The sequence below is a fragment of the Canis lupus genome, chromosome 11 (genome assembly GCF_048164855.1).
Source record: "Canis lupus baileyi chromosome 11, mCanLup2.hap1, whole genome shotgun sequence".
Lineage (NCBI taxonomy): Eukaryota > Metazoa > Chordata > Mammalia > Carnivora > Canidae > Canis > Canis lupus.
Window position 1 is genome coordinate 63368138 of NC_132848.1, and position 23102 is coordinate 63391239.

Consider the following 23102-nt stretch of genomic DNA (forward strand, 5'->3'; position numbering starts at 1 on the left):
AGACACAAGTGTCACCCCTATTCTATTCGGCTTTTTTTTTTAAAGATTTTTATTTATTTATTCATGAGAGACACAGAGACAGAAAGAGGCAGAGACACAGGCAGAGGAAGAATCAGACTCCATGCAGGGAGCCCGATGTGGGGTTCAATCCCGGGACTCCAGGATCACGCCCTGGGCCAAAGGCAGGTGCTAAATCGCTGAACCACCCAGGGATCCCCTCTACTCAGCTTTTTACAGTATGACACATACTTCTATTAAAATAAACAGTCTAGGGGCAGCTCGGGTAGCTCAGCGCTTTAGCGCTGCCTTCAGCCCAAGACCTGATCCTGAAGATCCAGGATCAAGTCCCATGTCCAGCTCCCTGCATGGAGCCTGCTTCTCTCTCTGCCTGTGTCTCTGCCTCTCTCTCTCTCTCTCTCTCTCTCTGTCTCTCGTGAATAAACAAATAAAATATTTGTAAAAATAAATAAAATAAAATAAAATAAAATAAAATAAAATGGACAGTCTACTTACCAAATAGAAACATATAGAAGCTATAAGGATGACCAAGTTAGTTCAAAGATACATGACTGCCTCTGTTTTCCTCTCCAGGCCAGGAGCTGCTGTTCTCAACTCTCGGCCGCTACAAGATTTTCACTACCCTGACATAAAGGACATGTCATCATGCCTTCAATGGCAGCTCTCCTGATCTTAAATGACCAGGCCCAGTCTTGCAGCCTACCCCTCAGCCAGACCTGGCCCTCCCAAAGACCCCCACAGAGAGGGATCACTTTTTCTTCAGCTGTCACTGCCATTTACCCCAGTCAGTCTCAACTTGAATGGTTTAGTCTATGACTTTTAAACTTTACAATGGTACAAAAGTGCTATGCATTCAGCAGAAACCATACTTCAAATTTTGACTTTTGATCTTTTTCCTGGGCTCAGGATAGGCAATATGATACATCCTTGCGATGCTGGGAGGTGGCAGGCAGCCACAGTTCCTAGTCAGCCAAGCAACCATGAAGGTGATCAACTAATATACTAACAACCATTCTGTACCCATACAACCACCTCATTTTTCACTTTCAGTATCAAATAAATTACATGAGATAACCAACACTTTATTTTAAGTAGGCTATAGGGGATCCCTGGGTGGCTCAGTGGTTTAGAGCCTGCCTTTGGCCCACAGCATAATCCTGAAGTCCTGGGATAGAGCCCCACATGAGGCATGGATCCTCCTCTCTCTGCCTCTCTCTCTCTGTATCTCTCATGAATAAATAATAAAATATTTAAAAATAAATAAATAAATAAATAAATAAAGTAGGCTGTATGTTAGATGATTTTGCCCAACTGTAGACTAAGGTAAGTGTTCTGAGGATATTTAAGGTAGGCCAGACTTAGCTATGATGGTCACTAGGTTAGGTGTATTAAATGCATTTTCAACTTATAATATTCTAACTTTCTAGGGTTTATCAGGATGTAACCCCATCATAAGCCAAGGAAGATCACTTTCTTTTCCATTTCTTGGTAGTTTATCAGGTTATCTTATTTCCATGTATGGTGAGCCACTCAACTACATTTTGAACAAGGTAAAACATTAATAAGTATATAATAAGTAAACACATAAATCATACCACCAAAAAAGTCAGAAATAATAATAATAGCAGTAACTACCACAACAAAACCATGTATGTAGTGCTTCCTATATGCCTGTGCTTTACATATATGATTTTACTTCATGTTCTCAACATGCTTTCAATGTAAGTATATTTTATAGATGAGGAAATTGAGGCTCACAGACATTAAGTAACATGCCCAAATCAACCAGTAAGTCAGGATGTCCCGATCCATCTGAGCATCTGTCTTTCTCCAAAGCCCAGGCTCTTTACTAATATCCTACATTCCATGATCCACTCTACAACAAGCAGGCTTTGCTGAAATGAGTTGATTTATTTCTTTGTTTTTCCCAGAATATTTGCTCACTAGACATATTGGTGTTGTTAAGAGTTCAACCAATTATAAAGTTAGAAGGGAAGAGTCCCCACAAGACTGCCTTCACTTCCAATATCAGCAGCAAGTTCAGATGCCACCCTCACTTCAGACTGGCTGGCTACAAATTTTGGGGTCCCCTTAAACTTCTTCCAATTCAATAATTTACTAGAATGACTTACAGAGCTCAAGAAAGTACTATACTTACATTGAAAGTTTTACTATAGTGAAAGGATACACATTTAAATCAGCCAAGGGAAAATATGCACAGCACATAGGGGTCTAAATGCAAAGCTTGCAGCTTTCCTCTCCTCTTGGAGTCAGTGTATCTCCTCCCAGCCATAATGTGTGACAATACATGCAGAGTCCTGACAGTTAGGGAAGCTAACCCAAACCTTTAAGTGTCCACAGCTTTTATTGGGCCCGATCACATACTCCCCACATACTGAACTTTAGTCTCCAGGCCTCCCTGGAGCTTCAGGCCAAATCCTTTAGTTTCTAGTTTCTCTGAAAGTTAGAACTGATAGGGCATGTCCCAAAGACCAGCCACAAATCACACTGCTATACCATCCAGTGGCCAAAGTTCCCAGACAAAGACATTCCTATCAGGCAAGACATTTCAGGGGTCTAGAGATCACCTCCCTATAGCTGAGGGCAAAGGCCAGAGCTCTCCTTAGGTAAGGTTAATTCTTCAGGACATAACCGTATATATCGTACCAAAGTATCTTAGTAAAGATAAAGGTAGAAAAAGATGATTGGTAGAGAGATAGAGGGAGAGAGAGATATAATCTACAATTTCAATTTTAAGGTCAAAATAAACTTCAAAAGAGCACATGACCTAGTCCCTGAGTTCAAGTAGATAACACAAGGTACCAATTTTACTGATGGGGTCAAGAAAGGTTTACTCCGTTGCCCAAGGTCTCATTATGGTGTGGACAGAAATTTAGCCTCGTATCCTCTGATTTCTATGAAAAACACTCATTCTCTATAAGAAATAGTGAATGGGGGACGCCTAGGTGACTCAGTCGTTGAGCTTTTGGCTCAAGGCATGATCCCAGAGTCCCAGGATTGAGTCCCATGTTGGGCTCCCTGCAAGCAGCCTGCTTCTCCCTCTGCCTGTGTCTCTGCCTCTTTCTCTGTCTCTCATGAATAAATAAATAAAAACTTGAAAGAAAGAAAAAAAAAAGAAAGAAAGAAAGAAAGAAAGAAAGAAAGAAAGAAAGAAAGAAAGAAAGAAAGAAAGAAAGAAAGAGAAGAAAGGAAGGAAGGAAGGAAGGAAGGAAGGAAGGAAGGAAGGAAGGAAGGAAAAGAAAGAAGAAAGAAAGGAAAGGAGTAAAAGGGATCATAAGGGAAAGGAGGGAAGCTGACTGGGGGAAAAATTAGAGAGGAAGACAAACCATGAGAGATTCCTAACTCTGGAAAACAAACAATAGGTTGCAGAAGGGGAAGTGGGTGGGGGGATGCAGTAACTGGGTAACTGACATTAAGTAGGGCACATCATGAGATGAGCACTGGGTGTTATACTGTATGTTGGCAAATTAAATTTAAATAAAATATTTAATAAATAAATAAATACACTCATTCTCCTCTACCATGATGCCATGAAAACTCCCCTCCAATCCCATTTGCCCTATGTAACATTTCCCAGAATGGCCTGAAATTAGGGAATGCACACATCTCTCAATAGACAACATGCTTGCAGTGCCCTCCCTTCCCAGACCCCTTGGAAGACCAAGAAGAAATACATAGGGATCCACTTCTACCTGGATGCCCAGCTGCTGAGGCCTGCAGGCTCATGTCAAGTGCTCTAGGGATCCACTTTTACCCCAGAGCATCTGGGAAAGAGCCCCATGTTTCAGGGTTCCAGGTGTAGTCACAGAGAGTATTCTCTGCTAAAACCCACATCATCCCTGCACTAGCACAGGGCTGCCGTGATCACACCATGGATGAGAAAAAGGCTCAAGTCTCTACTCTGCCTCAAAGCTCTTCTCTGGGCCTGTCTTTTACTTTTTGTAAAATGAAAGGCTTAGCTTAGAATCTGGTTACTTTTGAGTGCAGTCCAACAACTAGCTGCAGGGTATTACCAGGAACTTTTTAGAAATGCAGATTCTCCAGCCCCACTCCCAGGACTGCTGCATTTTACTCTGCAGGGCTCACAAGATCTCCAAGTGATTCATGTGAACATTAAGGTCTGACACACAGCTGAGACCATCTCCAGGTCCTTCCCCAAGACCTCAATTCTGTGATTCCCAAAAGGCAGCTCATGGCTCAATCTCCAGACCTCGAGGCTAAGATGCCTCCTGGAACTGGGGGAATCCAAGCTTCTAATTGAGTGGTCAGAAAGTGGAGTCACGGAAGGCGTCTGGGAAACCCAAAGCCTTTGGACAGGCAACACTGGGATGGAGGAGCAGGAGGAGGAGACCGGTTCATTTTTTCCATAGGCACGCTGTGTGTGCCATCTGAGGTCTTTAATGTAAACCCTCCTGTGCTGCGACCTAAACAATGAGGGTAATTATGGGCTGGCTTACCGCCTTCCGATGCAGGGCTCGGGGTCGGCCCTCCACAGGGTTCTGCAGGAGGTCTTGTTTCTGAGTCAGGGGGGCCTCTGGTTAACCAGAGTAGACCCAACTCTGCGGGGCAAAGTTGACATACCAGTATAATTACACGTAGGTTGACCATATTTACTGCAACTCTGTTGTTCTAGAATTTCAAACAAAGGCTGAACCCTAGGAAACACACCACTAAAGAGAAGCAGATTGTCCTGAGTGATTTATTGAAGAACAAAAACGAGGGGAAGAAAGAGAAGAGAATTATCAGAGACTTACACATACTTCCCTTTCCCCTGACTGGTCTAAGGAGAACACACAGTGACCACCGTGTTCCCACCCTCCCCAACGGAAAGGCCTCAAAACACTGACATTTTGCTTTCTCTGAGGCATGTTTTCATGTGGCCACATCAAATCCCGTAAACCCATTTAGACTCATCAGAAGAAAGCAGACTGTAGAAATGTAGGGGGAGAGATCCCCCTTCCTTCCCTTCTAACTCATTTGGCTCTCCCTACACACCCTTTCACATGACATACACCTACATCTCACACAGAAATGTTTCAAAGGAACAGAAAATCACCCAAGACTGGAATGTGGCTTTAGAGAAGCCAGAACATCAAGTCAGGCATGTGAGTGGCCTTTAACTTCAGGAGGTTATTGGTAGGAAGGCTTTGAATAACTGCCAGAACTGTTTGACCTCAGCTCTCTCCCATGTAAATACATGACTGTGCTGGAGAGCAGTCACATTTCCAATGCACAGTTCAGAGCTTTAATTGACCTGGCAATGACAGGGGAAGAGTACTGGAAATTTGCACAGTTAGGAAATAGCCTCTCCCCCCACCCCTGACCACCACCAGATTAAAACCTCCATAGATACAATTTAAATATCCCCAACAGATAACAGTTACAGGAACCTCAGAGCACTTGGTTGTAGTTGTCACTCTGTTATGGACTGAATTGTCATGTTGAAGTGCTAGCCCCCAATGTGACTATATTTGGAGATAGGGCCTTTAGGGAGGTAAACTAAGGTCAAATTCGGTCTTATAAGTGGAAGGCCCCAAGCTGATAAGACTGGTGTCCATATAAGAAGAGCAAAAGACACCAGAGATCTCTTTGCATGCACTGTGAGGACACAGTGAGAAGGTGGCTATCTACAAGCCAAGAAGAAAGGACACAGCAGAAGTCAAGTCTGACAGCACCTTAATATTGGACTTACAGCCTCCAGAACTATAAGAAAATAAATTTCTGTTGTTTGAGCCACTCAGTCTATGGTATTTTGTCATAGCAACCCTAGTGAGCTGATACATACCCCATCCCCACCCCCAATATACACACAATTACAACTCCTCAGCCAAGGAAGACTTATCAAGAACTATCACACAAGAAATAGTAGGTAGACTTCCTGTCCTCAGAGAGCTTATGACATCTTTGGAGAGATACAATCAACCGTGAACAACGAACTGGAACAATACAAGAAGGGATTTGGCCAAAGCTCTAAACCGCTTCTTGAGTGGAGCAGAGCAGCTGATAGATTATTGTGTGACAGCGTCACCAGATAGGAAACAGTAAAAGAATCGTTTACTGTAAAGGTATGTGTTAGTTACTGGAAGTTTCTTGGTTTTTTCCTTTAAGTTGCTTTTTAAAATATTTCACTGTTGATGGGAATGTGAACTGGTACAGCCACTCAGAAAACTGTGTGGAGGTTCCTCAAAGAGTTAAAAATAGAGCTACCCTATGGCCTAGCAATTGCACTGCTAGGGATTTACCCCAAAGATACAGCTGCAGTGAAAAGCCAAGACACCTGCACCCCAATGTTTATAGCAGCAAGGTCCACAATAGCCAAGCTATGGAAGGAGCCTCTGTATCCATCGAAAGATGAGTGGATAAAGAAGATGTGGACTATATATACAATGGAATATTACTCAGCCACTAGAAGCAATGAATACCCACCATTTGCTTCAACGTGGACAGAACTGGAGGGTATTATGCTGAGTGAAGTAAGTCAGAGAGGAACAAACATTGTATGGTTTCACTCATATGGGGAATATAGAAAATAGTTAAAGGGATTATAGGGGAAAGGAGAAAATGAGAGGGAAATATCAGAGAGGGTGGTGGAACATGAGAGACTCCTAACTCTGGGAAGTGAACAAGGGGTAGTGGAAGGGGAGGTGGGCAGGGGGACAGGGTGACTGGGTGATGGGCACTGAGGAGGGCACTTCGATGAGCACTGGGTGTTATATATTGGCAAATTGAACTCCAATAAAAAAATATACCAAAAAAATGTATTTTGCTTAGAAAATCCCCAAATTTTCATCCTTGCTTATCAAGAAAGAGTAGGTTTCCTTGCCAAAGCTCAAGGGCAGTGTCTTGAAATTCCTAATGACAAGTCCTGTCAAGGTAGTTGTCTGCCTTGTCTCAGTGTCTGAGGCTCATAAGGGGGGATATGCTCCTGGGCCACATGGTGCCACACAGATGAAGAAATGGCCAGTGATTGTGCTAAAACCCTTTGCACACATTCATAAAATTGTGAAAGAACTTTTACAAAACTACAGATATTGTTACTCTTCAAATATTAGAAAAAAAACATGGAATCATGGAGTGCCTGTGTGGCTCAGTCAGTTAAGCATCTGACTTTTGATTTCGACTCAGATCATGATCTTAGGGTTGAGATTGAGTGCTGTGTCGGACTCCATGCTGGGAGTGGAGTCTACTTAAGATTCTCTATCTCCCTCTCCCACTGCCTCCTCCCCACCAACTCTTTAAAAAAAAAAAAAAAACACAGAACCATGATAGAATTCAGGTCCTATCAGATGTTCACAGAGGTCAAGTTCTACATGGAAAATTTCAAACTTGGCCATAGAGTTAGAAACCCTATAGAGAGAATTCCCTTTCCAGTCCTGCATAGTTACAAAAGACACTGCTTGAAATGTCCAAGGCTGAGCAAAGGATAGAGTCTGATCTAAGAAGCCCTGAGACAGACTATGGACATCTACTGCAAAAGACAACCCAGTGGGATGGGACACTCAGGATCATTCTGGGTAGGGAAACAAGAAGTAGAATTGTTTTAAAAAAAAAAAAAGTAACCAGAGATTTATGGACATATTGTAACCCAGACAAAGAAGAGAGGTATGGAATAGAAGAAAAGCAAACAAACAAACAAAAATCCTGGACATTTATCTAATTCTCTGCAAGAACAGCAATCCCCTTTTATGTCAGCATCCTCCACCTTGACTTGGTTCCAGCAGCTCATCATAGTTATTCATCCTTCTGCCAGAGAAGCGGGCTCATGACCAGGATTGAGCCAATCAGTTTCCCTACCCATGTGATTCATTCAAGTATTGGTGTGAGACTAAGTAGGGAAATCAGGATCCTTCCCCAAGAGGAAGAACCATCTCCTACTTGGTCATGTGAACCAATCAACATACCACACCTCTTTTCTTCTTAAACTTGTCTCAATGGTAATTCTGTTATTTAACAACCAAAGGACTTGTAACTAATACAGTAAGCATGTGTACTCTTACCAGTCACCTTCTGGTTTGTATCAGACCTCCCACTACGTGCCAAAGGACATCCTGAGGAAAAAGGGACCTTTGCTCTCTCTCAGAGGAAGAGGGAGGGATTTCTGCTAGTGGTGACAGTGACATTGTCCAAGGTGTCATGGATAAACAGTTGTGGGGAAGCCTCCCAATGTGCCACTCAGCGAAGTTGGTGTTCTAGCTCAGGGGGACACTGAACAGAGCCGATGAGACCAGATTCCCTCCATAAGTTCCTCCAGCTGGGAGCTGCCATATTTCTCCTAGCCACCTGCCTTTCAGCAGAGCTGGCAGAAGAAGTCACAACCCACAACCCTTACCTTTAGTAAGCACTAAAAAGGAGTTCAATGTAGCACTTAAGAACATGAGGTTTGTATCAGGGAAACCTGTGTTTTAATCCCACTCCTTAACAACCATGGAATCTTGGTTAAACAACAAAACCACTTGAACCTCTCTTTACTCCTATGTATAATGGGGACAACAGAACCTAGCTCACAGGATAGTTGTGAAAGTTAAATGTGGTTATTTATGTAAAGCACTTAGCACTATACTAGGCACAGTTGGAATTATATCATTATTATTAGGAAATACTCTGAAAACAGAACTCTGAAGTAAGTCAGGATCTGACCCTGTAAAATCAAAAAGTGCATGCTCACTGGGAAATAGTTCACAGGTCCTTCCGACCTAGAGAGGCAAATTCCAGGGTTGGGCCTATTTCTTGCCTTTATACTCTTTCTCATTTATTTTTTGATTTATGAAAACGCATCCATCATTTTCTAAGGAAAGACTCCAGACACATGAACAAAAATGATAAAAATGCACAACAAAAATAAATAAAACCATTCAGCATGGCTAACAAGTCAGGCATTTGGCCCCAGTGGGGTAGATAAATCCAGAGCTGGGATCAGCACTGGGACCCAAAGGTCACAGGCTGGGACTTTACTGAAGGAATAAAAGAAAGGAGATTTTGAAGCTTCAACTAAAATCTACCAAGAACCTAAGAGCATATTGTCTAGAGGCAGCCCCCAAAGGTCTCCAAGAGGCTAGTCTAGAAAACTATGAGACAGCTGCCTGCTCCCAGCTCATTCAGTGGGGGATGTTTTCAGAGAGCTAGCAGATTTCCAAAGCTATGCCTAGCACCCCTCTTATAATTCCCATTTCAGTGACTGAGGGGCCAACTAGGAGAAGGACATTCAGTTGAAAATAGGGGCACCCTAAGAAATGTGCCAAGATCACCCCTTCATCATCATCTCCTTAGTCCAGAAACATTGCTCTAAGGGGACCCTTCTAGAATTTGCTTTGGGACCCAATATTTCTGGCTTCTAATACCAATATTTTACTGTCCCTCTAGGCTAAGAACATGTAAGAGGAAAAATGAAAACAGAAGCCTGGTAGAGGCAAAGGAGGGATGCTTATTGTGTGAGATGGAAACAGGGCCCTCACTGGCAGAGCAAAGGTGCCTTCATACAACCCAGGTAGGGCTCCTAATGGGTAACTGGGTCCTCCTAAGTGTCATATTGGAAAGGCTTTGTAGGGTGCCTTCTTGTTCACAGCCTGAGGGAGTTCCCAGTCATGGGCTGTGTTGGCCAGTACTGACTGAACAAGGTATTCATTGATAGGCTGCCAGGAGGGCCAATGAAGAGGTATAAAAATTATGCCCAGCATGGCTGATCAATATTGGATAACATCTGGCAGAGCCATTAGATCTTCTCTTGGCTGTGAGACATGAGGGACCATCATCTACAAGTAATGGTAGATGCAGGAGATCAGAAAAAAGTAAATGAATCACTCCAACTACCAACACTAGAGTGGACAACAATAGATACCTACCTCTGTGGTGAAGAACTCCTGTTAATAACAAGTATTAATAACGACACGGTGAATGGAGCCACCATCAACAGCAACTATACTTGCTGAGCATGACTTTGTGCCTGGCAGTGTCAGGCCATTATACACGTGGTATCGGTGAATCTTCACAAGGACCCTATGCAGTCAGTACATTATTATCATCATTCTGCAGATGGGGAAATTGAGGCTAAGGAATCAACGCAGCTGTTAAACTAGCAGAGTTGGAATTTGAACTGGGCAGTATGATTATTTATGGAATATGAGATTTCACTCATTAGGTCACAGTTACAGTTCCACATGGCTGCGAATGATGTTCTGGGCCTCAGTGAAGCCTGCCATGTGACTGCTCAGATTTTCTGTTCTTCTTCACTTCCCCATGTGTCCTTACCTCCCTGTGTGTCTGCTCCCTGTGCATCCTTTTTTTTTTTCAAGATTTTATTTATTTATTCATGAGAAACACAGAGAGAGAGGCAGAGACATAGGCAGAGGGAGAAGCAGGCTCTCTGCAGGAAGCTGGATGCAAGACTCAATCAGGATCATGCTCTGAGCCAAAGGCAGAAGCCCAACTGCTGAGCCACCCAGGCATCCCCCCTGTGTATCCTTCTAATAGTCTTCCAATATCTAAAGTGATGTCATAGTTCATAAACTGGAAGCATCTAGCTGATAGAGACACAAAGTCCCAAACTTGTGGCTTGTGGGGACAGCAGAAAACAGCAGTTCCTCTAAAGGAGGTTAAAAGGCCTTCATTTACTCTTATGAGCCTTAAAGGAGGAAGTCCAACCTAAAGCATTCGGCACAGAGTGAGAACTCATACCACCAAGTCAGGCCACAGAAGCTATGTGCTATGAATATCAACATCGATCAAGCGTATCAATAGATATGTAGTGATCACAACACAAGGCAGTCCCCAAGACTTCCATATTGCTGCTTCACAGCTGGAGAAGACTGGGATCTGGGGAGAGGCCAGTAACAAGATAGGGAGAGGGTTAAGCTGATGGAACTCCAGGCTTCTCATTCCATCACAATACTTCCACTTGTTCTTTTTACACATTTCAGTTTCCACTTAAGATTCCATTTGAATGAAGTGTTTTGTTGCATTTTTTCAAAAATCTTAATCAAAAAGTACTTCTTCAACTCCTACTGTGTGCACAACATTAAGGTGAATTCAGGATGTGGGGAGACAGGGAAAGGAGAAGCCATGACCCACGCATGCCATTCCACAGCTTAGCACAGTAGTAAAAACACAAAGGGGACCCACATAAATAGAGAACAGCACTGAAAAATAAGAGGCAGCTCAAATCAGAAATGATTTTGAAACTCAGATTATGAAGATCTGAAATAAAGGCATAAAGAATAGAAAGGATTTGCATTGGCAAAAGGGAGAAAAGGAGGGAGAAGAAGAAAGGATGGGAAGGCTGAGGATGAAGAGTTCTCTCATCCCTCATGTGAAGAGCTGGGACTCCAAACCAGTTCTTTTAGGGAAGAAAAGAGCATCACTCAGGAGATGAGACTCAAGGCTGCCCTCTAAAAGGAAATTACTTCCAACTTACTCCGAGGTGGCTCCAGGTAGACACATCACTTGGGGGGAAAACCTTCCAGCCATGCACAAAGGAAAGACACAAAGGAACTTTCCATCAGCCTCAAAGCAAAATTTGCAAAGATTCTATAAGACATTGTTACAGAAAATAAATGGACTCACCTCTTGATCCTGGGACCTCCAAAATGGGGCAGTCAGAAGACTTGAGCCACATGTATTGACTCTGCTCCATAACTAAAAATCTCCAAGAGCTAATTCTTGAACCCATATTTAGTATCTTTCATGTCCATGCAAAGGACAACTCTATCCCCTATAGAAAGAAGAGGATTTACCAGAGTAGGACCAGAGCTTTTCCCTGGACCAGCCCCTTCACACCACAGTGTGAAGTTGGATCCCTTCCCAGGGTCCAGAGAGCCAGTCTGTCTCCAGGGAACTTGGGTTGGGGCTCTAGGGAAAGCCATACATTTTCTAGGTCCCTGTGGGCACAGCTCTAATGCACTGGGGGTAGGAGGTCAGACTTTGTCTACATCTACAAGTAAAACTAAAGTTAGAACTCATCTCCAATTCAGGCCAAAGATGACAGTGGAGTGAGGAGGCCTCAAGGAGTAACTCTGAGATGGCTTCAGGATGCCTCTCACAGGTTTTCTTGTCCTAAGAATCCAGTTTTACAAATTCTGCCTATTTCTCCCTTTAAAAACAGCTTAAAAGTGTATACACATTTGTGTTTTCTAGTTTGTGTAGATAATACTGAGGCAAATTAAGAAGGAATGTGCTCACCACCAAAATCATTCTTGTTTTCCATCCTTGGCAAGGTGGCAGAAAGGTGTGAAGCTCATGTTGCCCTATACCATGTAGTAAATATCTCCTTTCCTAACGTGGAGGGACCAGTGACCCAGGCCCAGTCAGCCAGGCCCTCTTGAGTAGAGTCTGCTGGCATCATATAAAAAGACTGTATCTTCCCATGTTAGCTGATAGCTTGTGAGTTTGAGAGCTGTTTGCCTCAGGGAAATATCTGAGAGATGGAGAGCAAAACAGAACTCACAACCTAGTGAAGGCCCTAGATCCAGCTGCACCTGCATCCCAGATCCTTGGTCTTTCCTGCCTACATGAGCCAGTAGTTTCCCTTTTTTATTACTAGTTTGAACCGAGTTTCTGTCACTTACACCCTAGGGAGACCTGCCTGCAAATCTCAGCCAAGGCATTCACCTTAGGTCAAGCCCCTTTGAAGAACCCGCAGGCACTGCCACCAAGCTCCTTGCCCCATTTGACCACTGACTATCAAACAATACAAACTCTTGGACCACTTGAGCACAGTGAGTATTTCATCCCTCCATGCCTCTCCTGCCTCTCTTTGCCACCCCCTTGGTCTGGCCTGTCAGCCTTCAAATCGTACAAATGCCATCCTACTTCCCCCACACCCACCATTAACCCTTCATCCCAATGCCTCTCTCTACCCATCTTTGCTAGAAGTTCCTCACCAGGGAAAAAAAAAAAATAACCCTCCTTCCAAGAAGAATAACTGCCACAAATTGTGTACCACGTGAAAGGAAACCATGTCCTGCTTCGATAAACATCCTGCAACTGCTTTGTAATGGCCATGCTGGCCTGTTGGGACATTCTGGGATTCTGATGGTCACACAGGAAAAGCAGGTAGGTCCCAGAACCGGGAACATGGGGCACTCATTCCCACACACAAAGACACTGCAGTTGCTCTCTGCAACGCAGTTTCCTTATAGTTACACTGGGAATCTAGGAGCATTAACGACCACCAGGGCGATGTCCAGGATGAATCATCCCAAACCTGATCAAGTTGACAAAAATAAACGGCACTGTGGGGAGGAATTCTAGGCTGGTCTTTGAGTAATAAAAAAACAACAGCAATGCAATAGGTAGCATGTAGGGAGTCTCACATTCCAGAAACAGTGCTGAGCACTTGACATGCATGATTTCATTTAAGCCTCACAACAGGCCCATGCAATAGGAACTAATTATTGTCTGTCTTACAGATGTGGCTCCTGAGGCTTGGAGAGAATGCGGGACCTGTCCAAGGTCACTCAGCTGGGCGACCGCGGGAGCCAGAAGTCAGGTTTCCATGACTGAGCCCTCGAGGATATTACAGAACTGACCAGCCAGTCAGAATCTCCGCCTTAACTATTTCCACAATGCAGGCAAGAACTGCCTTGCTTCCTCCCAGTTTTCAAGTGAATCTATGGGAATGACCTGGAGAAACAGAAAGCTCTGGGAAAGACTGGGAGGGTGTTATGACCATCTAGGCAATTAGTCACAGTTGACATCACAGATGGTGGCCTGTCCATCTTACCCATTCCACCCACAGAAGATGCTAAATAATGTGTGCTGCACAAAACAACTATCGCCTCGGGGCAAACGTTCACTCCAGGCCAGTCCTGCATGAAGTCTTTCCTCCCAGCCGGCCTGCAGGCCCTAGTGCGCAGTGCAGACTAGAGCCTTGGAGGCTCCGAGACACACAGTCCTGAGTTAACTCCTCTTTCAGCGTTTACGGTCTGTGTCAGCTTCAAGCCTTGCTTCCTCATCTGTGAACGAGGAACAACAGTAATATTTCTTTTTCTTTTTTTAAATAGTAATATTTCTTAAAGGGAATTTTCTTTGGTGGGGGTGGGGGAGCAAATATTTTATCCCTTTTAAGATTATGAAATACTTTACATATTGAAGATATAATAATATTTAATCCATCAAGAGTTTAAAAGACAAAATGTAATTGACACCCCACTTATACCCTACTCCACCCAATCCTTTCCCCTTCCCAGAGGTAAGCTGTCCCCTGAATTTAATATAGAACAAAAGTTGGTAAAGCTTTTCTGTAAAGGGCCAGATACTACCTATTTTCAACTTTGTTGGCCCAATGGTCCCTATTATAAGTATTTAACCACACCCTTGGAGCACAAAGGCAGCCACAGACAATACGTAAAGGAATGAGTGTGTGGTGTTCCAATCAGTTTCATTTATAGATATTGAAATTTGAATTTCATATAATTTTCAGGGGTCATGAAATAGGATTCTTTTGATTTTTTTATCAACTACTTTTCTCTTACATGTCTTTTTTCCAGCTTTATTAAGATGTAATTGACATTTAACTCTTGTCAGCTATTTAAAACTAAAAACCTTTCTTAGTTCACAGGCTATACAAAAGAAGGTGGCAGACTGGCCTGGGCCAGTGGGTGTAGTTTGCCAATCCCTGGCATATATCATTCCTACACGTATTTTAATACTGCAATTTCATATGTGCATATCCATGTAGACTATTATGTAGTGTATCTCAAAACTTCCTATGAATGGTACTACATAGTACATTTGCTTCTCTGATGACTTTAACATGTTTGCTATTTATCTGAGTTGTTACATATAACTTTATTCATTTTAATTGCTGTAGAGGATTTCACTAGATTAATTTACCACACCTCAATTATAGCATTTACTACATGAGTTTAACACAACATATTTATCCTGATGGACATTCAGATTGTTCTGTTGTTTTAGTTACAAAGCTGTAAAAAGCACCCCCACATATATCTCCTTGTGCACATACACCAGAGTTCTCTAGGATTGCTCCTCCAAGTAGAATTGCTCAGTCATGGGGTGTTTTTTGATTATATAATGCCAGAATCGTAAAGAACTCAGCACCATGCCTGACACCTACTTAGTGTCCAATCACTGGTAGCCTATGTTCCTCTGGATTCCCCTTAAGAACCATGCAGAGGATTTATTAATAATTTGTAAGTGTTTTTTAAGTGTTCTCATGGTAAATAAATACTTTAAAATTTAATTCAAAAACTATCAAGGGCAAAATGTGTGGGACAGATAATGGGACATGCAGGCAGCCAAGGAGGGAATCTACCAGCTAGGCCAGGGCATTCGGCAATGGAGGCTTGAAGTTGGAAGGGATGCAGGGAAAATGGATACTTGCATGAAGGTGATGACATAGGCTCAGAGTCAGATGTGGCGAGGTGTGCAAGGGAAAGGAGAGAAAATTTGCAGAGCCCTTTTGGTAAGCTCTGAATACCAAGCAGAGGCATGTGGCTTGGCTTGCTGGGCAATGGGAGTCCAGGAAAGGCCAATTCCGATGAGAAGGGCAAGAGCTACCTGGAGGGAGTGTTAAACACAGCCTGTTTGGTGGAATCTTGAGAGTTGATGGAGCCAAGCCAGAGGCAAGATCAGGGCATTCAGGGGCCAGATCAAACACTGGCAGCCTCACCACTCAAAGTGAGTCTTCTGAAGTAGCTGTATGTGCAGGTCTCAAGTGGTTAATGCTGCTATCACCCTGCTAGATTGGACCTTTAGAGAGTTCTGCTTGGAGCCAAGCTTGACAGCCAAGCTGGGTTTTTCTTTTTTTTTTCAAGTTTTTATTTGAATTCTAGTTAGTTAACATACAGTGTAATATTGGTATCAGTGTAGAATTTCGTGCATCATCACTTACATATAATACCCAGTGCTCAACACAAGTGCCCTCCTTAATACCCATCACCCATTTAGCCCATCTCCACTCACCTCCCCTCAATTTGTTCTCTATAGTTAAGAGTCTCTTATGGTTTGCCTCCCTTTCTTTTTCTTCCTTCCCCTACGTTTATCTGTTTTGTTTCTTAAATTCCACATACAAGGGAAATTTTATGGTATTTGTTTTTCTCGGACTTATTTCACTCAGAATAATACACCTTAGCTCCGTCCACATTGCTGGAAATGGCAAGATTTCATTCTTTTTTATGGCTGAGCAATAGTCCGTTGTGTATATATATATACCACATCTTCTTTATCCATTCATCAGTTGATGGACATTTGGGCTCTTTCCATAGTTTGGCTATTGTTGATAATGCTGCTACAAATATCAAGGTGCATGTGCTCTTACCAATCAGTATTTTTTTAACCCTTTGGGTAAATACCTAGTAGTGCAATTGCTGGCAGTCATAAGGTAATTCTATTTGAGAGCCAGTCTTTGAGTAGCACATTCCACACTCTGGTCCTGGTTGTGGGTGAGGGGAAGAAGAATAAAACTGCTGCCTGAGAGGGATCCCTGGGTGGCACAGTGGTTTGGCACCTGCCTTTGGCCCAGGGCGCAATCCTGGAGTCCCGGGACCGAGTCCCATGTCAGGCTCCTGGCATGGAGCCTGCTTCTCCTTCCTACTGTGCCTCTCACTCTCACTCTCTATCATAATTAAATAAATAAATAAATATATAAATAAATAAATCTTTAAAAAAAAAAAAAAAACTGTTGCCTGAAATCAGACACAACATGGAAATTGGTGTGTTTGTGTTGTCAGCCTCTTTCCAAGGCTGAGCTCACTGTAATCCAGCTTGGCCTTCTTATGCAGTACCTTTAAACTGATTTAGCATCTGTGATTCTGACAGAAATGGGTGTACTATTATTCATCCAGTTGGGACTGTAGAATCTTAAATTCCCCCACTTTAAACTATACATAAGCCAATTACTGTTTTTAAAGGGGGAAACCATGGTTAAGATATGAAATCATAGAAAGAGAAGAAATTCAATAGCACCTCTTCATTCATTCATTCATTCATTCATTCAACATATACACACTTATTTAAGCTCCTTTCTCATGTGCCACTGTGACAGGTACAGTAGGGCCATGACAATGTATGAAGCATGACATAGAAAGTCCTCCTTAGAGGTCAAGACAGCTGCTGTTTTTTTTGTTGTTGTTAATAGTAATACAAAACAACACATGATAAGTGCCAGAATCTTGTGAACAAGTAACACAATGGGAATTCAAGGGAAGAAAGAAAGGTTAGGGAAAGCCTAGGAGAGGCATTTCAAGGTGGCATTTCAAAGGATTGAGAAGCTGAGAGAAAAGGAGGGGATCCCAAACGGACAGATTGGAATAAGCAGGTTTATGATGGTAAAAATGAGCAAGACACATTTGGGTTGAGTGAGGCCTGGTGCTACAGGCTCTTCCACTTACCAGAACACAGCCACATAGTCAGTTCTGGCTGAAGGATGTTCATTGCCCCATGTGTCAATGCTCTCTCTTCCCCAGTATCCTGGTATGTAAGCCCTGCCCCTTCCTGCCTCTCCCTCCTCCTAGATCCTGTGGGAACCAGGTTTCCCAAGTATATAGACCCTGTGGCTTACTGGCCTTGTTAGCTTGGGCAGGTCACTCATCCTCTCTGAGCTTTCACTTATCTGATGATCATGCCCTCACTCTCCCATTGCTGTAAATGTCAAAGAGAGCCTACACTCAGTCACTGTAAGTAGGAAAGAGTCCTACAGACCTGTGTCATCATCATGTCTGTTGTGCTCACAGAAAAAAGTTGCCACATGAACATCAGGAGTACAACCAGCTACAATACCTGAAAGGATGAGATCAGGCCATGAGCAAAAATGGCGTTCCATTTAAAAAGGAGCCTTCACGGGCACTTGGGTGGCTCAGTCAGTTAAGCCTCTGCCTTTGGCTCAGGTCATGATCCCAGGGTCCTGGGATCAAGCCCCGCATCCCTCTCCCTCTGCTGTTCCCCCTGCTTGTGCTCTCTGGTGTGTTCTCTCTGTCAAAGAAATAAATAAAATTTTTTAAATAAATAACATAAAATGGAATCTTCAGTCACGGGTACCATGATGGCTGGGATGCTGAGCCTCATCATCAGTTCCCTCTCATTGCAATGAGGACAGAAAGAATAGACCAAGTTGATGGGTGGACATTTGGAGAATTGATGACAATTGTTATAGGTGTTACAGCCATAATTTACTGTCATGTTGCTTGGCACTTGGGCAGGACACCTCCTCTCTCTAGGTTTAAGAATGGTTCAGAAATACAACCTAAAAGTTATCTCTGGATGTCTTCCCAGGTGGGGGCTAAAATTCTGGATGACAGTAGTTTGAAAATGGTATTCCCATAATCCAAGAGGAGCACAAGATAAGCCACTGGGTGTAGGAAGACTAGAACTTCTACTTACAGTTTTTTGAATACATAATTGCATTAGTTTTCTATTGCTACATAACAAATTAGCACAAATTTAAGAGCTTAAAACAACCAAATGTCTTATTTCACAGTTTCTGGAGGTTGGAAGTCCAGCTGGACTTGATTTGGTCCTCTGTTTAGTGTCTCACAAGGCCAAAATCAAGGTGTTGGCAAGGTCACATTCCTTACTGAAGACCCTGGGGCAACATCCCCTTTCAAGATATTCAGGTGGTTGGCAGATTTTAGTTCCTTGTGGCTGTGGGACTGATGTCACTGTTTCCTTGCTGGCTGTCAGCTGGGGGCCAGTCTTTGCTCCTAGAGGCTGCCGGCATTGCTAGTCATTGTTTCCATGGTGACTCCTCTAACAACAGTGGGCTGACTTGTTCTCACACTCCAAATCACTCTGACCTCCCCTTGGTCACATCCTTGTGATGCTAGCGAGAGAAGTTCCCTGCTTTTAAGGTCTCATGGCATGTGGCATTGGATTGGGCACATCTGGATATTCCAGGATAATCTATTTTAAGGTTCTTAACCTTAATCAAATCTGCAATCTCCTTTGCCATGTAAGGTAACATGTTCACAGTTTCCAGGAATTAGAGCATGGACACCACTGGAGAACATTCTGCCTACTACAATTATAAAGAAAATAAGCTTTACTAATATTTGATAGATTGCCACTTTGGGATAAAGGATCAGTGTCAAATATGGTTCTAAAGGTGTCTTCAGGGAAAGGTGGGAATCCCATACAAGGAGGAGTTGATAGCAACACCCTCACTCGTTTGTTTGCTTTTAGCACATTATGACAGATTAAAATTTATACCTCCATAGAGGCTGGGATTCAGAAAGGAGAGCCCCAATTCCCATCTTTCATTTAGGCTTATATATCTTAGACTTTTTTAGCTATTACAGCCCAGGTATTGAAAAACCATATCTAGAAGCAAACTTCTGATTCACTATGTCACAGAGCATTGTACCATGATTTTCAAAAATAATGAGCCTATCCAACCCCTTTGCTCTCACTAAAAATATGATTATTTATAACATACTTTAGTATAAAAGGGTTTTCATATTAAGAGATTGAAATTGTTATTTTAAAATATTTATTTCATTTATATCAATTCTTAAAATTTTACTTAGCTTGTTTTTAAACATACGCAACATATGAGTACAAAGTGTATGTGTACATAAAGTATAAATAAATTAATATGCATATGTTAAGCATACATTCTCAAAAATGTTTTTACTGATAAAGTTGCTTGAGCAGGGTTTAGAGGATAAAGCCTGAGGTCACAGACAGAGACTGTGGTAGGGTAAACACAAACCTGCTGGAGTTATTCCAAAGTTCTTCAAACTTCCTAAATATGTCACTTTTCAAAATATTTGGGGTTCTGGTTGTGATTAATTTTTCAGGCAATTTGGAGAAGTTATTTTCCAGGTAGCCCCTTCCCCTGGCTATTGTTTTGGCCCAAGCATGTTAAAAGAAGAAAACAAAGTTTTCTTTCAGGTACTATTTCCTAAGGTGCAAACTGAGAGATGGGGTCTGGGCCTCTTGGTTGCTTGTGTTCCAGGTCCAGCGGGAGGTAAAAGCCTCTGAATGGCCATGCCGGGGGGCTTCCTGTGCAAGACTTTACACATTTGCAGTCCCATCAATCCAACACCTATGGGACAGGAAACCAATGAGGTTTGTGGAGCCAGATAGCCAAATAAAAAAGGATCACTTTTTACTTTCCTGAAGTTAATTAATGCTGAATGGAACAGGCCAAGTACAAAACCGATGAGGCTTTCTCTAAGCGAAGACTCCACATTTTACCCATAAAGCCAAATAACCCTGACCCTGGGACTCCCACAAATGCAGGGCAGGCCTAGCTGGGAGGTACAGAGGAACTAACACTTTTCCCTTCACACTCCTTCTGGTGTTTCCCTTCTGGGTCTTATTTTTATTCATTTTTCCAGTTTATAAAACACACTCACCGATGGGCCCTTGGGGCACATGTGGAAAAGCTTAAAAGACACAAGTACAAAAACAGACTGACTTAGAGTCAAGAACGAAAAACATAAGAATTCTCCGCCATCTCGCCCCCACCCCTATTCCTGCCCCAGTTACATTCTGGGCCTTCACCTCCCATATTTCCTGAAAGGGCCATAAAGTTGGGATTTTTCAGAAGAAACAAGAGGTGGGTGTCAGAATTATTCTCTAATATCTCCATCCAAACCTTGCTCCGGAGTCTAATGCTGTAGCCTGAGGTGGTTTGGCAGAGGGGTTGCTTGAACAAGGAGTTCAGGACTCAGCAATGGGCAGTGGGGCCTCTTCATCTGGTTCCAGGCCCTGGACAGCCTCCAGGACATTCAGGTCACTTCCAAGATCTCCAGGATCCAGACCTTGTGCATACCAATTGGAAGCTCCAATTTCCCACGCCAAGAAGGGAAATAAAGACTACTCTTTGAGGGCTGCCTAAACAAGATGCTTTAAAAGGGCCACTCAGGGATGCCTGGGTGGCTCAGCTGGTTGACCATCTGTCTTCGGTTCAGGTCATGATCTTGGGGTCCTGGGATCGAGTCCCACATCAGCCTCTCTGCTCAGCAGGGAGTCTGCTTCTCCCTCTCCCCCCTCCCTGCTTGTGCTAGCTCTCAAATAAATAAATAACATCTTTAAAAAAATAAAAAATAAAAGGGCCAATCAGCCCTCCCTTTTAAAAAGAACGCTGGTGAAATTATTTTAATCTGCTCTTTTAGACAGCTGACAACTTGTAGTGTGGAGAAAAAAAGACATAGAGAAGTAGTGTCACTTAATCATTCCCTCTTCCATTAAACATTTATTTATTTACTTAAGATATTTATTTATTTGTTTAAAAATTATTTATTTAAAAAGTATTTATTTATTTGTTTGAGAGAGAGAGGGCACAGGCATAGGGGGAGGGACAGAGGGAGAAAGAGAAAAAGAAAGACTCTCAAGCAGACTCCCCTGCCTGGCTCAATCCCACAACCCTGAGATCATGACCTGAGCCAAAATCAAAAATCAGACAATCAACCAATTGAGCCACCCAGGCACTCCTGAACATTTATTTATTGAGCACCTACTACATGCTATGGGCTAGAGACACATCTGCAAATGAAACAGACTTGCCCTATCTGTGTCTCTTATAGTGTAGTGCAGAAGACCAACACTAAACAAATAATCACACCAAATACCTAAGCAATTTCATTTGGGCCTCACACAATGGGAAAAAAATCAGTGGACTCTGTGAATGCACACTTCGGGGACACTGACTTAGTCTCTGGGTCAAGGAGGGCCTCTCAGAGTACATATGAGGGGAACTCAAAGGATGCAGGAAAAGTAGCCCCATGAAGCATGGGGCAAGAGCTTTACAGGCAGAGGCCATTACAGAGGAGGTGGCCAACACCCAGCAGCCCCACACAGCGAGGGCAAGGGGCATGAGGTGCAGTTGGAGAAGAGCCAGACACACAGCCTGGTTGCCAAACTCAGGGTACAGTTTTCTTCTAAGTACAATGAGTGGACTGACATGATCCAATTCACATTTTTAAAAAGATCACACTGGCTGGTGTACAACTACCCACCTGATAGCTTAGGACTCTCTCTGTCGTGGGAGCTCTGAGAAACATGGTTTGAAAACACCTACCTGGGGAATTCGGATCATGGTCTTCAGTTCCCTCAGAACCTGACCTCTGTGGTCAAAAGAGGTGCTCTCAGGTGGTTTACTAAGAACCTCACATGAAGGGGTGCCCAGTTGAGTATCTGACTCTTGATTTCCACTCAGGTAATGATCTCAGGGTCATGGGATGGAGTTCCATGTCAGGCTCCATGCTGGGCATGGAGTCTGCTTCAGATTCTCTCTCATCCTCTCCCTTTGCCCTTCCCTCCCTGCTCTCTCTCTCTCTCTCTCTCTCTCAGTAAATAAACAAATCTAAAAAAAAAAAAAAAAAGAAAGAAAGAAAGAATTTCACATGTAGCAGATACATGAGAACATGGACAGGACAGACAGGATTCTGGGGTGAAGGAACATGTCATCTAGTGGAAGGTCAAGCAGGCTACACAAAGCAGCAAATCCCCAAATGCAGTGACCAGGCAAGAATTGAGAGTGGACTTCTGGTGAAGTATTCTCTTCCTGGGGGGCCTGGCAGGCAGCAAGAGGCCACTGTCCACTCTTGATTTCCCTTACTTGGTCAAACACTGCTTTCTCTGTCAGACAGTCACACTCCTCAGCCACAAAAGATCGAAATAAAATGAGGCTGTCTCCATGGCCTCTTAATCAAATGATGGAGCATGACAACTGTCAGGACACTATTTTTTACCCTGAGGCCTGTGAACACATCCTTCTTGAAGCAAAGGAGAACAAGCAAAACCAAACCATCCTGCAAATCTTTGGGCACACATACCTTGAAATGTCACTAAGGACCAGGATCCTTAAATCCTCTGGTCAGAGGAATCTTCCAGAAGGACAGCATTCTCAGTACCTGTTGTGTTGTGATATTTTCACAGGAAAGGGAAGCAGGGCCTCTTCAAACTGGCTACAAGCCCCGGTCCCCTCAAAGTTAACATAATGCATGTATTTTGCTCTGACTTTCTTTACAAACACAGAGCTGAGATGGGAGGAGGCAGGTAGCAAGAGGCAGGAGGGCAATCCTCTGTGATTTATTAATCCTGCTTCCACCCTTCATCCAATGCATGAATAAATGAAAGAAAAGGTGTACTCAGCTGAGGAAAAA

At 43.1% G+C, this 23102-nt stretch overlaps 1 long non-coding RNA gene across 1 annotated transcript in view; it reads right to left on the bottom strand.

The window, feature by feature from the left end:
• The window catches only part of LOC140600290 (uncharacterized), a 142929-nt gene that overhangs the window by 86810 nt on the left and 33017 nt on the right, over window positions 1-23102 (bottom strand). The window contains exon 6 of the long non-coding RNA XR_012003557.1: window positions 17773-17964. This is a non-coding gene — a long non-coding RNA (uncharacterized lncRNA). The remainder of the gene's footprint in view (window positions 1-17772; window positions 17965-23102) is intronic.